An 18,844-nucleotide genomic window follows, 5' to 3' on the forward strand; every position below is an offset into this window, starting at 1 on the left:
TGTCTGAGTCCAGGCATTGGTCCATCTAGGAAAGTGGTGTTTACTCAAAATGCATTTGCTTTCCAGGACCTTAGGCGTAGGTTTTTCTCAGATCTGGAGATGCCTGAAACTGCCTTTATGATCTTCTGTATGCAAACCATATTTTCCTGAGCAATCTATCGCCCCTCCCCAGGAAGACATTAATCTTGCTTAGCCTATAGGTCCTAACATCTGCACAATTGCACAGGATGAGCAAAATACACCATGTTTGGAAGTTCCAGAAAGACTGCAGCTAAGAATTCTAGGCACTGAAAATCTCCCACATTAACCCAGATCTCTGCAATTGCAGTGAAACAGCTGAAGCAAATTATATTTGCATTGGTCTCTGCTAGCAATCCAGTATGCTTCTGTATGGAAAACCCTTCACTTGTCTTTAGACCATGTTGTTATCAGTTTTTATCTTTGCCAACACTCCATCCTAGTACAAATCTTTGCGCATTTCTGCATGCAAAAATGGTTATTTATTCTAGAAATAAATGGAGATTTTTTAAAAAAAATGATGGATTTGCACATTGCTATCCATGTGTATAACTCAATCAACTTGGTGTAGTATGTGGAAAAATACAGATCTGAAAATTCTGTTTGTATGTACATTATGATGTTGTATTGGAGGTCTATGAGTTATTTTTCTATGTCTCTTTTAGTGCACAGGGTTACTAAAGGTAGGCGTAGAATTAAAGTTATAGACACTGTGGGAAATTGCAAACATTACTATGCCTGAGAGCTAGTTAGTGTATGAAGGGGTTGGGACCACAGAGTTCTGTTCCTAGACTTAACTAGGTCACACTCCCTTTCCTCCATGAGCATCTTTCTTTTCCTTTCTCTCTGCACCACTTTCTCTCTGGTTAAGTTTGCTCTCAAACTTAGAACACATGTTTGGAACTATATTCTGTATTTTCTTCCTAATAAGAGTTTGCCTGTGTTCTCCTTGCAGATGCATGGAACAACACATGTATCAGTCTTTTGAATCTGTAAGTAAACTTAGAAGTGTGTGGTCTGTTCCTTGCAAAAGGAGTAGAAAGAGGGGAGCCGTGTAAATGGGATAAGATAAGTCTAGTAACATATATTCCTAACACTATGCTGCTGCTTAACTTTTGTGAGTTTAAACTCTGCTACTGGAGCTCTTTCCTATTGGAAAGTCTGTTCATGTTTTGAATCCAGAAAGCTGATTCTTTGTTATCCATCCCATACACGCAGGCCACTGGGATTCATATATTTGCCTTCCCTGCACACAACTGCACATGTAATCTCATATTTGGTTTTCATGCTTTGCAACTGAAATACCATTCTTTTCTTTGACGTTTTTGACTGTGCACTAAGGCAAGTGAGAACTTTCCCCCATTTTGCAAGAAGTACAAAGAAATTAACCTCAGAAGACTTATGAACTACAGGACTCCACTCCTGTAATTTGTTTCTTGTTAAATTTGTGGTGTAGGCTGAGGCAGAAACTAATGCCAGGCTTAATAAGGGAATCTTGTGTCTCTGAGATGAGAAAGACCTTGGCTAGAATCAATTAGCTGGTTATGATCAAATCAATGGCAGTTTGCAATGGCTTCTCCTGCTGCTGCTGTACATCTCGAGCCAGGCAGCTTTATAGCCTGACCAACTTCCTTATAGCATTAGCTACATTTCTTCCCCTTATTGCATTATCAATTATTTTCAGAAATCAATTGAAATCAATTTTTCTGGATGTGGAGGAGGATTGGAACAGACTGTCCCATTTTCAGAAGGCACTTGTGTGACACCCAGACATAGAACCTCTAAATATTCCTGCCTAATTGCTTGCAATTTCAAGCACCTTATCCTAAATGGGAATTATTGTTCAGAGCAGAAATGTTGACCTTCTCGGTTCAGTGGCAGAGTACTTGCTTTGCATGCAGAACGGCCCAGGTCCAATCCCCTACATCTCCAGGTAGGGCTGTGAATGTCCACCTGAAATCCTGAATAACTGCTGCCAGACTATACTATACTAAACTAAACTAGACAGAGCAGTGGTCTGACTCAGAATAAATCAGTTTCCAATGTTCTAACTGCAGTGAACAAGAGAACCTAGAGGACAATCCTTTGCATGTACTAGGAAGTGTTTGTTATATTTGATGGAGCATACGATCACAGCCATGTAGACCAAGCCTAGGAAAGTTTTTATGGAAACATGGACACCTGAATTCAATAGGACCTGCTCTCAAATGTGAACAGGACTGCACCCCTAATGTATCCACGGATGGAAGGCATTTCTCTTGCTTCACAGCATGTTTCACCACCTTGGGCGGTGGGGGGGGGGGCACAGCAGCCATCCAGTTGAAACCAGTGTTGGAAATCGGACCCAAGCTCCTTTCCTGCCTTCACTTAGCAACATACAACCTCCAGCAGGGGTGATAATGTGGATGCATTGTGTAGTCCACCTGCTGCCCTCCAGATTTCTTGGCCTCCAACTTCCATCAACCCCAGCTAATGGCTAATGGTCAGGGATGGTGGGAGTTGTAATTTATGACACCTGAAAGCCACCACATTGGCTACCCAAGTTATAGTAATGAGGAAGCTTAGGTTCAAACAGAAGAGAAAGGTTCAAATTAAAGCTCAGTCAACTGACCTAAGAGGATCTGGAGTTTTCATTATTTGTGTGTCTCACTCTGCTATCATTTGATATTGGGCAGACTGTAAATATTTTAATAAATTGTAAAATAGTAAAGTCGCTAAAAATTGTCAGTAACAGGCAAACCCACTACTAAAGAAAGGCTGTTATTCCCAGGCAAGTAAATTTGTTTCTATTTTAGGGTATCTTTTTCTTCCTGATAGTCAACTATCCCAACATAGATGTGCATGCTTGTTGATTTTATACACACATCATGACACACTAGTACCCCAACCTATGGTATTATTACTCCACTTACATAGCCTGCATGGTGTACTTTATACAGAAAAGTGGGATGTAAAAACATTGTTTTGTTTTTTAAAAAAGTCTGTTGGCAGTTTTTAAAGTTATATGAGGCATGTGTCATGGACCCAGTTCTTGTGATGTAACATGTGGATAATGTGCTAAGAAGCAAGTTGACACACAAACATTTCATCACTCCCCTCTATGCTAAATTAAATCAGTGCTTGACAACATATAGCAGCGTGATTTTGCAAACCAGTTTATACTGAAGCATTTGACATTTTTATTTGTTTAAACTTTTGAAACAAAGTTATAAACTGTTTAAAGTGTAGTTTATAAATTCTTGAATAAAATAGTGTTTATGGCTCAAATCCTATGCACACTTACCTGGAAGTATGCCAGCTAGAAGTAAGGTTACTTCTGAGTGCACATTGTGCTGTAAATCTCATTGTCCGATCTCTCAGCTGTGCTCCTAGTCCCAAATGTGTAGGGATAGCCCTAATTTAAGTTAACTATATAGAATTGTCTTTTCCACATGCTCATAACGCTGTTGGTGAAATATGCACCAGAATATAAACCAGTTCCTTATAGCAGATCACACATTGCACTGGAGCAGAACTGTGATTGCATCAATATTTTATATCTCACAATAAAAGAAATTGAATTCTCTGGACCATAACCTTTGTCAAGCTAGAGGGAGGAAAGGGGAAATGACTGCTGTTGTGCCCTTGTCTCTCTAACCCTGGGGGTAGGGAACCTCAGGTCTAGGGGGTAAAATGCAGCTCTCAATACTGTCTGTGGGCGCCAGCCCCCTCTGAGTGCTTTTATTAGCTGGTGTAGTGGTTACAGTGTTGGACTAGGACCTGGGAGAGCAGGGTTCAAATCCCGACTTGGCCACTAAGCTCCCTGAGTGACCTTGGGCCAGTCACAGCCTCCCAGCCTGACCTACCTCACTGGGTTAGTGTGGGCAATAAATGAGGTGGGGGAGAACCATGTCCACGACCTTGAGCTCCTTGGAGGAAAAAAGGAGGGATATAAATGCAATAAATAAACAAAACAATAGCGTCCTTGAACGCTGTCCAGCGGATAGAGGACAGGGAGGAGTGTAAACTAGCCCTACAGTACCAAAGTCATGTAGGGACGCGGGTGGCGCTGTGGGTTAAACCACAGAGCCTAGGACTTGCTGATCAGAAGGTTGGTGGTTCAAATCCCCGTGACGGGGTGAGCTCCCGTTCCTCGGTCCCAGCTCCTGCCAACCTAGCAGCTCAAAAGCACCTCAAGTGCAAGTAGATAAATAGGTACCACTCTGGCGGGAAGGTAAACGGTGTTTCCGTGTGCTGCTCTGGTTCGCCAAAAGGGGCTTAGTCAAGCTGGCCACAGCTGTACGCCAGCTTCCTCGGCCAATAAAGCGAGATGAGCGCCGCAACCTCAGTCGGCCACGACTGGACCTAATGGTCAGGTGTCCCTTTACCTTAAATAAAGAAAACAATAGCGTCCTTGAACTCTGTCCAGCGGATAGAGGACAGGGAGGAGTGTAAACTAGCCCTACAGTACCAAAGTCACGGTCATATTCGCTGCTGTGCCCACTGCTGCCTCGAGCTTCACCCACCGAAGGGAAAGGCGTGTGGCCCTCAGTAGCCCTCAGTGAGGCTCCAGGCGCCTGCTCTGCCTGTCCCGACTTGGTCCTCGCCCGGGGAGGGGCTGAGGCGAGGCTGCCCCCGACCCCCTGGCTCGGGCCAGGAGTCCGCCTTCCGGATTTCCCTCCGGGATCACCCAGCGAGGAGGGAAGGAGGGAGGGCCGGGCCCATCCGCGCTGTATGCAGCCGGATGTGAGAAGCATGACAATTGAGGCGGAGGGAGCGGGGCGCGCGGTGTGTGTTTGTACTACTGCAGAGCGAAGGAGGGAGGGAGGGAGCGAGGGAGGCCCCGCCGCCGCATCCGCCGCCTGGATGGGAGCTTCGCGAGGAGCCCAAGTTCTGCGGCGTCCAGGCTGGCGCTGAGAGGAGTCCCGCCCGGCCGCCCACCGACCCACCCGGTAAGGCTGCGGCTCCTCGTGGCTTGTGGAGACCCCGCGCGAGGGAGGGAAGGAAGGAAGGAAGGAGGGAATCCCCCAACAGTGCGGCTCCTCCTCGCCAGCAAAAGTGCAGCAGACCTCGAGCGCGCCACACACACACACACACTCGCTCTCTCCGCCCGCCTTCTGCTAAGTGCCTTGGCAAACTCGGAGGCGAGGCGGTGGACTAGGCGGCGTGGCCGGGGAATCCGGCTGGCGGGAAGGAGGGGGCCGGCCTTGGCGTGGCGTCCCCGGGAGTGCGGCAGGCTCTGCGGCGAAAGTTTGCAGGAGGCGGCAGAGGGCGGGCGGCCCGCGCTGCAGAAGGCGGCGGCGGCGCCTTCGCTCGCCTTTTGGCGCCTCCCTGCCAGGCTTCAGACAGGGGCTCTTGCCGGAGAGGGTTTGGGGCTCAACCCCAAATAGTGCCGCTGAGTATATGCAGAGTGTTTTCCGGCCCCCGCGCCTCAGCCCTCCTATTTAGAAACGAAGCCGAGGCTGTAAACCCTGCAGCAGAAAAAAAAATCAATGTGGGGCGGTCTTCAGTGGGTCATTTGCAAAAGAAGAGAGGTGTGCCTCGTCTCGAGCTGTCCGTTAGAAGCCATTGACATTGGGGGTGGGGGGAGTTGGCACTCTGCACAGGCTCAGATGCATTTCACAGGTTGCCCGATGTAGTCCTGGCTCAGACACCTGGGGCTGCAAAGCCTGACTAGCCCGCTGCGGATTTATAAACGGGGGGGGGGGGGCATAAGAGGAAGCTTCGCTGCTTGTGAAGTGCTAAACTAAAGCTTGATGGTGCCCTTCAGATTCGCAGTACAATCCTATGTATGCTTACTTAGAAGCAAAATCCATTCAGTTCAATAGAACTTGCTTTCAGGTAAGGGTGTGTATGCAGAATTTGTGTGATGGGATATCCATTAAAAAAAAAAGGAATCTCAAGATCTTGAACTTCCTTTCAATAAGGAGACTTTTGCTGTATTGGACCATATGGAGTTATGTTTATCTTGTGGGGAACAGATAGCAAGAGGAAAAGCCCTCACGTTTTTAATTGCTGTGCTAGTCTTAGCCTTCATTAAGTAAGAGTAGCACAGTAGGGGATGGGGGAATGGCCTTGCTGCAAAGGGGAGGTGGTAGTAGCTATGCTGAAACAGATCAAGTGTGTGTGTGTGTGTATGCATTTAAACACAATTGAGCACTCCAATATTGGGGAGGGAGACTGTACAACCTAGAACTAATTTCAAATGATGGGAGTGGGGAGAAGGCTTGCAAAAAAAGAGAAAGATATACAGTATGCAATACATGGATAGCTCAGTTGGTTAGAGCATGGTGCTGATAATGCCAAGGTTGCAGGTTCGATCCCTGTATGGACCAGCTGCATATTCCTGCATTGAAGGGGGTTGGACTAGATGATCCTCAGGGTCCCTTCCAACTCTATGATTCTATGTTATCTTGATTGATTTTATCGTCTCCCTTTTAAAAGGCTCCACAAACAGTGTTTAAGGAATGGCACACTAAGAAGTATTCAGTCTGGTGAGGACCAAAAGGTTGTTTAAAAAGTAACCATTTTTTGGGAAAAGTTCACAAAACATCATTTGTATTGGGTAGGGAAGGCATTACATGCCACCAGTGATGTCACAGGTAATAGCCAATAAGTGCTGATAAATAGTTATGTGAGCATGCTCCACGCAACAATAGATGTGTGGTGTTAGGTGGGGGTTTCATTGTCAGACCTATAAAATAACTCTTGAGTGCCGGGAGGATGAAATTTCCTCAAAACAGGTAAAGTAGCTGGGAAAGATAACATTTGGATAACATATGTATTTGTATGCGTGGTGAGATGATGGACTCAGGTGTATTAAGACAGCTGCCCAAAGATGCTTCTCTATGGGACCATAGGCTTTCTCCTGCTGCCCTTCCTTACCAGACACTCTTTGCACAGTGTGATGGTTTGTTCTACACCTACATTGACCTGAACATTTCACAGCAGAGGTCACTGTGACAGCAGGGTCCCAACTAGCTGATTCTACACCATCCTTTTTTACTTCTAGATCACTGGTCCTCAGCCGGTGGATCCTAACTCACAACTGGGTTGCAGTATTTTAAAAGCTGGGTAATGCCAGCTCTCATAAATCCTGAGTGTTGATCATGCTTGCTGGGGCTGATGGGAACTGTAGTTCACAATATCTGGAGGGCATCACATTGATTCTCTCCCATTTACATTCTGCTCAAGCATCCTTTATTGCGTTTGGTGATTACCGAAGGGATATATATTCTCCCCAAGTGCTCCATCTGGGACAGTGGTGAGTTAGAACTGAAACTGCTAACTCTCAAACTTTGTGTGTTCTCTTCTGTTACTAAAAAGCCCTTGGGGATAAAGTGCCCTAAAGGAATATGTGCTAGTGAGAACATGCCCCAAGTTAGAATTAGTTTATGCCTCCCTGGTGAGCATACCTTGATTAGAAATACAATATATTCCACCATTGTGCTCTGCATCGCTAGAATCTCTGCCAATAGCTTCTTCGCTCCAAGGGTCTCAAGATGCTGTGTAAATGTTAACCAGTTGAGCCTTGCAAGCAATTAATTCCCCATGGTCAAGAGAAAATACTGATAAATAGTACAAAGTTCAGTAGTGTTTTGGAATCTATGGGTTTTATAGCACACCTGCAATTTTGCATTGGATGTAGCAATCATTTCTGGTTTAAATCTCGTTGAAATGAATGTGTTTGAAATGAAGTCTGCAAATGTTAGTCTGCAAGCTTTTGCTCAGCTTTGCTAAGTGACTGGTGTGAAGATTACATATTGCCTGATAGATTTACTCTGCAAATAAAAAGAAAAGTAATCCAATCCATGTGGCATATAAATTCTTAATAACAATAGTAATAATATTTAGGATTAGGTTAACACCCCTCTCTCCAGGCAGGGCTTTGTGGACCAGCAGAACCACCATGCATGCAGAGCCTGGGCTCATATGGATAGAGAGGCTACAATCCTATGAACAGTACCTTGGGCATAAGCCTCATTGAATATCAGTGGTACTTATGTTTGGGTAAACATGCATTAGATGGTGTTGCAGGAAATAAATATATTTCAGTACTCTTGTTGCCTGGTTTGGCTAACTTCACAAATGTCTTTCTGACTTCCTAAAGTGCCATTTACCATCTAACAGCAGAAAAACCTGGAATGCCTTTTCAGATTAGAAGTCTTAGCAAGTGGGGCTGGAGACCTATGGTTGAGATTTGCTGCAAAATCGCATGCTTGTTTTTGGAGCCTCTAAAGTTCATAAGAACATATGGACTGGCGTTGAGAGGCATACTTCAACAGTGTAGGTAGCGCACAGTCATCATGGCTAGTAGCTTCTGATAGCCTTAACCTTCCATGATTTTTTCTGGTTCCTTTTAAAAAACCATCGGGGTTTTAAAGCCATCCATGTTCTAGTCCATTCTCTTGATTCATGTACCCATTTGTAACCCTCCTGTGATTTCTCTGGGTCTCTGCAGGTTCATCCTAGTGCAATTCCTTACCTAACATGTAGAGTTAAGGCACTGTGAGCCCCGACAGCTTTGGAGAATTCCTTGCCCCAAAAGGCATGGTGTAAATTTGCTAAATTAAAATAAAAAATTTCCTTGGCTTTGCATATTATTTTCTCAGTGGCATTATGCAAGTCACATCCAAAATGAATATGATATTTTAGTTCCAGGAGGCTGAGAGCTGCCTTCATTGGGAGATGCTCTGATATTCTGGGGTTAGCAATCACTAGCAATTAAACCTTGCTGAAGGTCAGGAAAACTGGACACAGCTTCCCTTTATATTAAATATGTAAATGCTGTGTAGGGTCTTAGGAAACCTGTGTCAGTGCCAGCTGTGCAGCTAGCCAAAGCATCCTTGGCCTGTGCACTCATTCATGAAGGTGAGATAAATCTGAACTAAGTTTTATTCTGTAACAGGAACAGGAGGAGGGCCATAGCTCAGTGGTAGAGCATTATTATTTTTTGCAAGCAAAAGCTTCCAAGTTCAATCCCCACCATTTCCCATTAAGAGATGGGAATGTCCTCTGCCTGAAACCCTGGAGAACTGCTGCCAGTCAGTGTAGACAGTACTGAGCTTGATGGAGCAACTGCCTGACTCAGTATAAGGCAGCTTCCTATGTTCCTAGGATCTCAGAACCCTTGTTTGTTCAGAGTTCTGTCTAGTCTACTCTTCAGCCTTTTCGAAACCAGAAGAGTAAAGTTGTCCATCTGGGAAAACTTTCAGTTTCCTTAGGAAGACAAGGAGCAAATGAGACTCTGAAGCTACTAGAAAATCAGCATTTCTTACTCATGCTGGGGGACAGGCTTCAAACTTCCTCATGCATTGAAAAAGTTCATGAGGAGTTGTGCTGTAAAGCCTCACCCACTGCTACCAATGTGCACATGGGCAACATCACCTGTGTGTTTGGTGGCTGTGTGGAGGGACCCTCCACATAGATTTTTATGGGTAGAGCTCATGAATGCAAGCAAGACCCTGAACCATTCCGGAAATGCCTTATTGTGAAGGAAATTAATGCATGGACATCTGCACAACCTCTGAATGTGCACCTAGCAGGAGGGAGGAGGGACTTTGCAGTACACTCCCTTGGACTCTCATATGTTATTACAGTGCATGAGAGGGTGTGAGTAAACTTAAGTGGAAATGTTATTACAAGCAGATCACATCTTATGTGGAAGTTACATCCCTGGCTATTGCGTGTATAAGCAAAAGCACATAAATCCAGAACACCACCCAGAAAACCATTTTAAAACCCTTAGCAAATTCCTCCAACCTTCTCTATAGCTCTTCAAGGCCTTCTTCAAATCTCTCCAGTAGCCTCTAATCTCTTTGCAACCTCCTTCACCCTCCACATTCCACTGAGACTCCAGCCACACCCAAATGCTCTCCCAATGGCTGATGCGAATGCCAGCAGTTTTTACAGCTTTCCCATTCTCTTCCCCCCTGCATGCATTGATTGATTGATTGATTGATTGGCAATCCATGTAAAGCTGCAAACGCCTGAAATCAGTGTAAGGTCTCCCAGTATTGTGCTAGGATGCATTTGCTAGCATCAGACACTAGGGGCTTCAGTAGCACCAGCTGAATGGACAGCTCCTCTGTATACAGATCCTGCACAAAGGGACCTTGGAAGTGCACTTGAAAGACAGTGGACATCAAAGTGCTTCAGGTCAGAAGCCTCCACTTCAAGGACAGCTATTAGCACAGAATAGATTTGGTAGCTGTATAAAAACAGTTCTAAGGGCGCTTGTATTCAACATTCTAAAACAGTGTAAAACTCATCATTATCATCCTAGCATACAAAATGCATCAGGGTTTGAGTTTTCGAAATAGTTGAGACATGAGAAAAGCATGGTGTGAGGCTAAATCTTATTAAGTAACATCAACACTATTATGGAATCAGATTTAAAGCAAGGCTTATAAAATTTATATTCAGATACGCATTACAGTTTTAAAACCAGGTGCTCATTTTTAAACAGAGTGCTACCTACTAAAACCTCATCCCTTGTATGGCCTTGGCATACGTATTATAATGAGAAACTACAGTAGTGAATGCATTAAAGCCATTTATGTACTAGGGATGCAATCCTAATCTCCCCTGTGCTGATGACTGGCTAGGAGGAAGTGTGGGCCTCATTTCACCAGTCTCCACTGGCAGAGAGGAGCACCACTGATGGGATGAGCTCACTGTAGCATAGAATCATAGAGTTGGAAAAGACCACAAGGGCCATCGAGTCCAACCCCCTGCCAAGCAGGAAACACCATCAGAGCACTCCTGACATATGGTTGTCAAGCCTCTGCTTAAAGACCTCCAAAGAAGGAGACTCCACCACACTCCTTGGCAGCAAATTCCACTGTCGAACAGCTCTTACTGTCAGGAAGTTCTTCCTAATGTTTAGGTGGAATCTTCTTTCTTGTAGTTTGGATCCATTGCTCCGTGTCCGCTTCTCTGGAGCAGAGGCCTGACCTTTAAGGTTGTGAGGATAGGACAAGGAGGAGGAGAACTATGTATGTCACCTTGCACTCCTTGGAGGAAAGGTGGGATATAAATACAATAACAAACAAACAAACAACAGAGACTTTCCCTTGTGTGCATGGAGCATAGCTCACTTGATGAATGCCTGCTTTGTGGAATCTAAATCATCAACTTCAAATTGCTTGTTTGTTTTCCAGATTTCCTATCTGCCCTTTACCGCAAGGTCCCAGGTTGCATTACAACCACATAATATGCAATTATAAGGACAGCTAAAACCATTGCAATTCTAAAATGAGTAAAAGCATTCCAAATGGATCCATTCCCAGCGTAGCTCTGTGGTAGAGCACATCCAGAAGAATTCATGTTCAACCCCTGGCACATCTGCATAAAAGAGTTTCGGGTGGCACAGGACCACTGGAGAGCAGCTGCCAGTTGAAATGGACAGCACAGGACCAAATGGTATGACTTGGTCTGAGGCAGCCTTCTCTAACCTGGTGCCCTCCAGATGTTTTGGCCACCAGCAGCTGTGGTAGCTGAAGCAAATGGAGGAAGCTCTAGTCTAAAACATCTAGAGGGCACCAAGTTGCGGGAGGCTGGCTTAAGGCAACTGTACGTGCTTATCTCTAATTGAAGGATCTTATGATGAAAAGCTGACCTTTACCTTATTCCCTGGAGAGCTGCTGCTCCAAGCGCCAATAATCCCAACTGCTGCTGACGACAACAGTTGGTTAACAGCATCAGGCAAAATGTGCCTGTGGTCTGACTAGTCCAGTTATCTGATGATTAAAAATTAGGAAGAACTGCAGATGTTACAGAAGACTGGATTAAAACTGAATGTCCTTTGGGAGTTGGCCCCATTGAATTAAATGGGACTTACTTCACAGTCAGCATGTATACACTTGCTCTGTGAATCGCTGCATTGTAAGGAAAGGTGCACACGCATTTGCCACTTCCAGTGCAATAAGCAGGAGTCATTTGTGCACCTGCTTTTTGCTCCCATGTTTTTTTGAACATGGAAGACAGGTTTTGCGGTTCTTACACAGGGCATGACAAAGACGATTGCTAGCCACCATATTTTGTCTTTGTTTGTGTCTCCTTTCAGACTAGATCACTTCTTTAAAGTAATCTAAACTGAATGACTTTCCCCCAGATAAATGATTTGCTGACTTGGGAGGAAAGGACCTTGTCTGGAGAGCTTCAAGGACTAACCATAGATTTATGATTTGGGAACTCTATCGTAGATGTACAGTAATGCTATCAATATGGCAGAGTCAATGCTTGCTTTGTTTACAATTATTTCAGTATAAAATCAGATCATTCCTTTTGAAAATTCAAGGACAAATTTAATTTCCCTCCCGCATGGGCAGGGTAATACAACTGCCACCAACCCCAGCAAGCATGGTGAAAGATCGGGACTGATGGGAGTTGTAGTCCAACAACATCTAGAGGTTAATGCATTGGCTACTCCTGCTCTGATAAAGGATTTAAGCTGAATTAGAATGGAAAGCTGACTGTATTTTTCTCAAGGTAAGTACCATTGAAGTCTGTGCAGCTTGCTTCTAAGTACATGTACCTGGGGATGCTACTGCTGTTGATGGATCCAGCATGACAGGTAAGGAAGAATATAGTGTACTTTCTTATGCCAGTTAGAAATGAAGTGTGCCCTTTAAACCCCACCACAATACTATATAGTGGAGCTCACAATGTTGAATATTGTTTATGTTGTGGGTAGTTATTGAGCAGGGGTTGGCAAATTAAGGCTGGGCTTGATAGCCAAGCATTACTTTCTGCTAGTCTTCTATGAAATCCAGTTCTACCATGATAGCAAGACAACATGAGAGCCAGTGTGGTGTAGTGGTTAAGAACGGTAGTCTCGTAATCTGGGGAACCGGGTTCGTGTCTTCGCTCCTCCATATGTAGCTGCTGGGTGACCTTGGGCGAGTCACACTTCTCTGAAGTCTCTCAGCCCCACTCACCTCACAGAGTGTTTGTTGTGGGGGAGGAAGGGAAAGGAGATTGTTAGCTGCTTTGAGACTCCTTTGGGTACTGATAAAACGGGATATCAAATCCAAACTCCTCTTCTTCTTCTTCAACAGTAGATGGCTGTACCTCTGTGCAGATGTCTAAAGTCTCACTTAATTAGGCTGAGGTGAGGAGAGAGAGGGGGTGTCCCCATTGATCCCACTGCTTTGCCTCTCCCCCACTTGGCTCTGCTACCCTCAATGCATTTGGGGTGGGAGAAGTGTGATGTGTGAGTGCTGTCGATTCTTTTAGAATATATTTCTCCCTGGAAATGGTCCAAGTCTAAGCATATTCCTGTAGTCCTGTAGACTCTTGTGTGAGTTAGGCGAAGCTGAGTCAGGAGGGTACACAGAGCTGGACTATTAATTTGAGGGGATTTGGCGAGGCTTTATATTCCTGCTTATACTACATGCAATTGATTTTATTCTTTTGGCACTTTCAAACATTGTGGCTTATCTTAGACATTTTGGACAGGTGATGAGGCTAACATTCAGATAAATGTGAAAATAGCTAGGATGAATAAACTGTGGATAAGGGGCAGCTCTTCTGCTATTTCAGTGCAAATTACTAGGCAAATTTCTAACAACCCAGTATGAAGAAGGGTTTTTAATATGAAAGCATAGTGGAGTCACCACCATTCTTTCATCCTTTCTTGTAAGGGTGCAACCAGCATACTTGTGTAGACCATAGCACCAGATGAAGCATATTGTGGGAGTGGCTTCTTTGTCTCAGGAAAAAACGTACTGCAAATGCCCATAGAAACCAAAAACACATCTTAAAATCTAAAGATACATCATTGAGTTGTGTTCTTAATGCCATGCTTTTCAAGATGATCCATTAATTGATTGATTTTTTTATTTGAGAATGCTAAGTCTCTGCATTCCCCACCACCCAAAGTGGTAGCCATGTTAGTTTGTTGCATCAAGAACAACAGAATATTGTCATACGCACAATAAGATGGTCTAAGGCAAGCAGGTTTAAATTATGCTGGCATAAAGTTACACCAGATCTAAACCCCTTTCAGCAACAAGGCTGCTGCTGCTGCTCTGCCTAAGCCTGGCAGAGGGGAAAACAAGCCTTTAAAATACAGTTCTGCACTGTGTTGCCAGATCATGTGACCAGGCTGAATGGGCTTAGAATCCAGCCTAAGTCCTCCTTTTCTGGTCCTGCCCCTGGAATGCCATCTTTTGGGGCTTATGCCAGCCTCAGTTCAGGCAGCTTTGGCCCAGCCAGCTGAGCCAGGATGAGCAAGTTACGCACGCTGAGCTGCAGTTGGGTACTTAACACAGGCTGAGCTGGGAATCAGATGGGGAACTGCTGTATCCTAAGCTGCAGATATTTCCATAGGATTGCTCTTAACTATAAATATATTTATTATGGCATTAGTGGCAGTCCACAAAAGCTTATGCCATATTAAATATACCTAGTCTTCAAAGTGCCTCAAGACACTTTGTGGTTCTGTGTAGCTTATAATAGCAAACAAAAATCACCCAATCAGGTGCTTAGAAAGTACATAACACCAGGCTGTATCCCTAGCATGTATTGACTGGGGAGTTAGAGCCTGCGTGGAGCAACTGCTTCTGTTTTTTGCAAGTAAGCTGAAGAGATTGACTTGCTGGAGAGACTGAAAGGTATAAGCAGCTGTGGTTGTTGGTCCTCCCCAAGAGTTCCTTGCTATCTAAATTAAAATGGTTTAATTGTCACTTATTACTGTTACAGAGCAAAAATGTAACTTATCCACATCCATGAATAACAGCAAGTCCAAGTTGAAGGCAAATGTATGGGAGCCTCTGCAGGATTTTCCTCTGGGATGGGAGGCTGATCAGGATCTGATTTGAGCTGGGCTGTGGGTCCAGGCAGAAAGATTGTCAGGACAAGTCTAGAAAATAAGTTTTGAACCAAAAACAGAAGCTTGTTGGGAGCACTCACACCACTGTCACCACCAATACCACTGCGAGTGTGGTCTTGAAGTTAGTGGTGTTAGTGGGGAGCGCTGGGCTGCTGAAATGGGCTCCCTCTGTACTGCACCCTGCCCCCCTGGCACATGCACACACCCTGGCCCCAGGCAGCAGTAGCATACGCTATGCCACTGCTGAAGGGTGAATTCTGACACTGCCCAGAAATGACATGAAGGAAGCCTAGTCTGTATAGAAAGGTACAAACCTGATTTGTCAGGTATGCTGTAGTGTTAGCTAACAGCTATGTGTTGTTCTTCTCAATTCAGACAGCAGTTTGCTGTGGGAAGCATGAAGGCAGGTCACGAAATCTTCCTCCTTTGATCAAGAGAAAGTGTTTATCCAGTGGAAATGGTTCTTCCTGGCTAGGATTGCTCAGTCTGCCCAAATAAACAGCCAGTCAAGTTCACAGCCCTTGACACAGCGCAGTGTAAATTCCTGTCTGCTCCTCGGTTAATTTTTCCTAACTTGGGGGAATGTCTGTGGGAAATTAGTTTTCTGCCTTAATGGCTTTGAAACTGAAAATCTTAATTCACTCCAGGGACCTTGAGAAAGAGAATTGGGGATTGGTAAGAAATTATGTCACCTATCCTTCTTTTAAGCTTCTGTTTCATATGGACCAAAACCAATATTTTTCATTTGTAAGAAATTTGTCTTTGGCTTATCTTTGAACTAGAAGGTCACTCACTGACTGTGCATGCTGGGTGCTTGGAGTTAGAATCAGTGTTAGAAACTCAGGTATATAAACTAGACACCAAATGGCTCCTTAAACCAGGGTTACAGTCACCAAAATGGAATGCCTTGTTGCCATTTTGGGGCCAGATGGCTTGAGAATAATATTTTTCAATACGACTTTTTGGTTCCTGAAATTCACTCTAGTTGTGCAGATAAAATATAACAGATAGAATGTGAAAACAGTCAAGATCCAGGTTGTGGACCACTGGGCTGAACTTTACCGCATGTAATGCTTTGAAGGAAAATGTAATGAAAATGATATACAGATGGTACATGACCCCAGTTAAACTTGCCAAAATATACCATTTGTCTGATAATAAATGCTGGAAATGTAAAGAAAATGAAGGAACATTCTTTCACCTCTGGTGGACCTGCCCTAAAGTGAAGGCCTTCTGGGAAATGATATATAATGAGTTGAAAAAGGTATTTAAGTATACCTTCACTAAGAAACCAGAGGCCTTCCTTCTGGGTATTGTCGGCCAGAAGGTGGTAAAGAAGGATAGAATATTCTTTATGTATGCAACAACAGCAGCAAGGATACTTGTCGCTAAGAACTGGAAAACTCAAGATCTACCCACACTGGAAGAATGGCAGATGCAACTGATGGACTATATGCAATTGGCGGAGATGACTGGCAGAATTCGAGACCTGGGAGAAGAAAGGATCGAAGAAGATTGGAAGAAATTTAAGATTTATCTACAGAAATATTGTGATTTGGTGGAATGTTAAGAAGGATGCTTGGTTACAAATAATTGGCCATCACTAAACTGGATCGGAATTTGATGATAAGTGAGATTAAGAGAAACAAAATTTGTTGGAGAACTGTTATATTATATTTAAATGAGTGGTTACAAAATTGCAAATAAGATGATAATTTGCTTGGAAAAATTTATTAACGATGTAAGTGGGAGCGGGAGACGTGAGGAAGTCTAAAGAAGTTATGAAATTTTGTTAAAACAAAGCAATGCTGTTTATTATTTTTGTATATCTTTTATTAAAACCCCCAATAAATATTTTTTAAAAAAACAACAGTCAAGATCCAAGGATCCCCAGGCATGCACCTCCAGATGGTGGAGACTTCAGATGCCACCCTGGCAGCTGGACATCTTCACTTGGTCTCAAGTAGTCAATAGCCAGGTGCTAAATGCGCCTGGTGAATTTTGAACACTGGAAGCACAGAACCTGACTTAACTATGGAGCTGTAGCTCTTTTCAAACAGCATGTCTTAATATGGCCTTGGCATCTGCTGCGCTTGTTAGTTTTTAAACTAGCATGCATTTATTCCTGTTCTAATGTATCTCTGTGTGTAGCAAAGTTGTACCTACTGAAAAACAGGGGGGTTGTGATGGATAAATTCTCATTGATTGATATTCAGTTCATTTATTTCTGTTGTCCTCTAATAAGGGTCTCAGCCTGGGGAAAAGAATTTTGCCCTAGATCAGTCCTAGACACATAAGCACGTTATTTCCAGGAGTTTCCTGTGTTGCCAGTCCAGTGCCTTAGCACATGAGAAGTAGGAAATAAAAGTACTGACAAAAATATGAATTGTGGAGTTGGGGATTTATATGTTTTTATCACTCCTTCCATTATGTCGGATACATATGGTACCATCAGAACATCTCAGACAAGAAAGGAAAGATGAGTCTGATCTTTGAGAATATTCCAGGTTTTCACATCAAATAATGTAACTAAAAATTGAACATGTGCTGGTCACACTTCAAAGGGTTGGTTGCCTAATTATGCAAAGTGCTCATCGATTTCACTGGATGTCTGTTTACCATTTCTAAGAATGAAACGGGTGTTTGCTTTAATGTGGAGTTACGGTCCTGTCATTCAGTTCATTTGGCACCAAAATGGAACATTCCATCCTGGAGTTTTCTATCAGGCCACATGTCCCTTTGGCATAAGGACTTTTCGATCCATTTACCAGCGGAAGATTAAAAATGGAAGTTCTTCCGGACTGTACCAGCAAGTGGCACTGCCCACAGTGATGACTAAAAATAAACAAACACATAAAAATTAGATGTAAAATCCCGCTCTTGGAAGAATGAGCCTTTCTATAAAAGATTTGTAACCCTCTGAATTTAATGACCCAAATGACTTAGAAGAGGCATCTAGTATGATTTATGCTCTAGACAATATATTGCCTATTCCCGAATGTGCATTCGGTATTGTTGGCAGCTGACATGTATTCTGGCTCCATGAATTGTTTCAGTTGCTCAATCATAGGATAAAGAGTTGTCACAGCACATCATCATATATGGGTGTAATACTTTACTAATAATGAGATCTTAGAGAAATTATAACTCTGGTGCTATGGGTTTCACGTGCTGAGTAATGAGAAGTTCTATTAGACATAGGCACAAGGAAGCCTCCCTTCTGTCTCGTGTTACTTTACCAGTATGCCCTCCAATCTGTTGGTTCATATCAAAATCGCTCTCATCTTTGATTTGGATGTGAGTTAGGACTAGCTTGCATAACTGAGATTGGTTAGGGTGGGGTTGGGGAGTTGGTCCCTCTCTGGGTTCTCTGTTCAGCAGCAGCATAAAGTTGAGGGTTGGGGGGGGCAGTTTCCAATCTACAGGAATTCTATTTCCCCAGACTTCTGTCCATTTTTTGAGTGCCAGTTTGGAGTATTTGTACCTTTTATTGTACATCAGAATCCCTGCCTAAGCTGGTATAGGTGGTTTTTGATTTGGTGTTGAGGACTCTCAAGGTCATTGCTCAGTTTGTGTCTCTCTGTGTGGGAATCTTAACATTCATGTTGAGCTCACCATAACCAGGGTGGCTTAGGGCTCCTAAACCACCAAAGCAACCATGGCGTTGTCCCAACATATCGTTTGCTTGACTCCATGGCATGACTGAGGTCATCCAGGGATTTAAGAGTGTTAGGTCACCACTATGTGACCTAATGTATGGAAGTGAGAGGTGGACCATAAAGAAGGCTGATCGCTGAAGAATTGATGCTTTTGAATTAGGGTGCTGGAGGAGACTCTTGAGAGTCCCGTGGACTGCAAGAAGATCAAACCTATCCATTCTTAAGGAAATCAGCCCTGAGTGCTCACTGAAAGGACAGATCGTGAAGCTGAGGCTCCAATACTTTGGCCACCTCATGAGAAGAGAAGACTCCCTGGAAAAGACCCTGATGTTGGGAAAGATGGAGGGCACAA

The 18,844-nt window shown here is 43.8% G+C and overlaps 1 protein-coding gene across 4 annotated transcripts in view; it reads left to right on the forward strand.

Moving 5' to 3' along the window:
- The window catches only part of SYT2 (synaptotagmin 2), a 143,393-nt gene that overhangs the window by 76,495 nt on the left and 48,054 nt on the right, over window positions 1-18,844 (forward strand). Inside the window, exon 1 of one of the 4 annotated variants that reach the window (XM_081914439.1) lies at window positions 4,824-4,949. The exons of the other annotated variants lie outside the window; for them this stretch is intronic. The gene's annotated coding sequence lies outside the window, so the exon portion shown is untranslated. Of the gene's footprint in view, window positions 1-4,823; window positions 4,950-18,844 lie in introns of those variants that run through there. 4 annotated transcript variants of the gene reach the window in all.

The sequence above is a fragment of the Podarcis melisellensis genome (assembly GCF_964234715.1).
Source record: "Podarcis melisellensis genome assembly, chromosome: 6".
NCBI lineage: Eukaryota > Metazoa > Chordata > Lepidosauria > Squamata > Lacertidae > Podarcis > Podarcis melisellensis.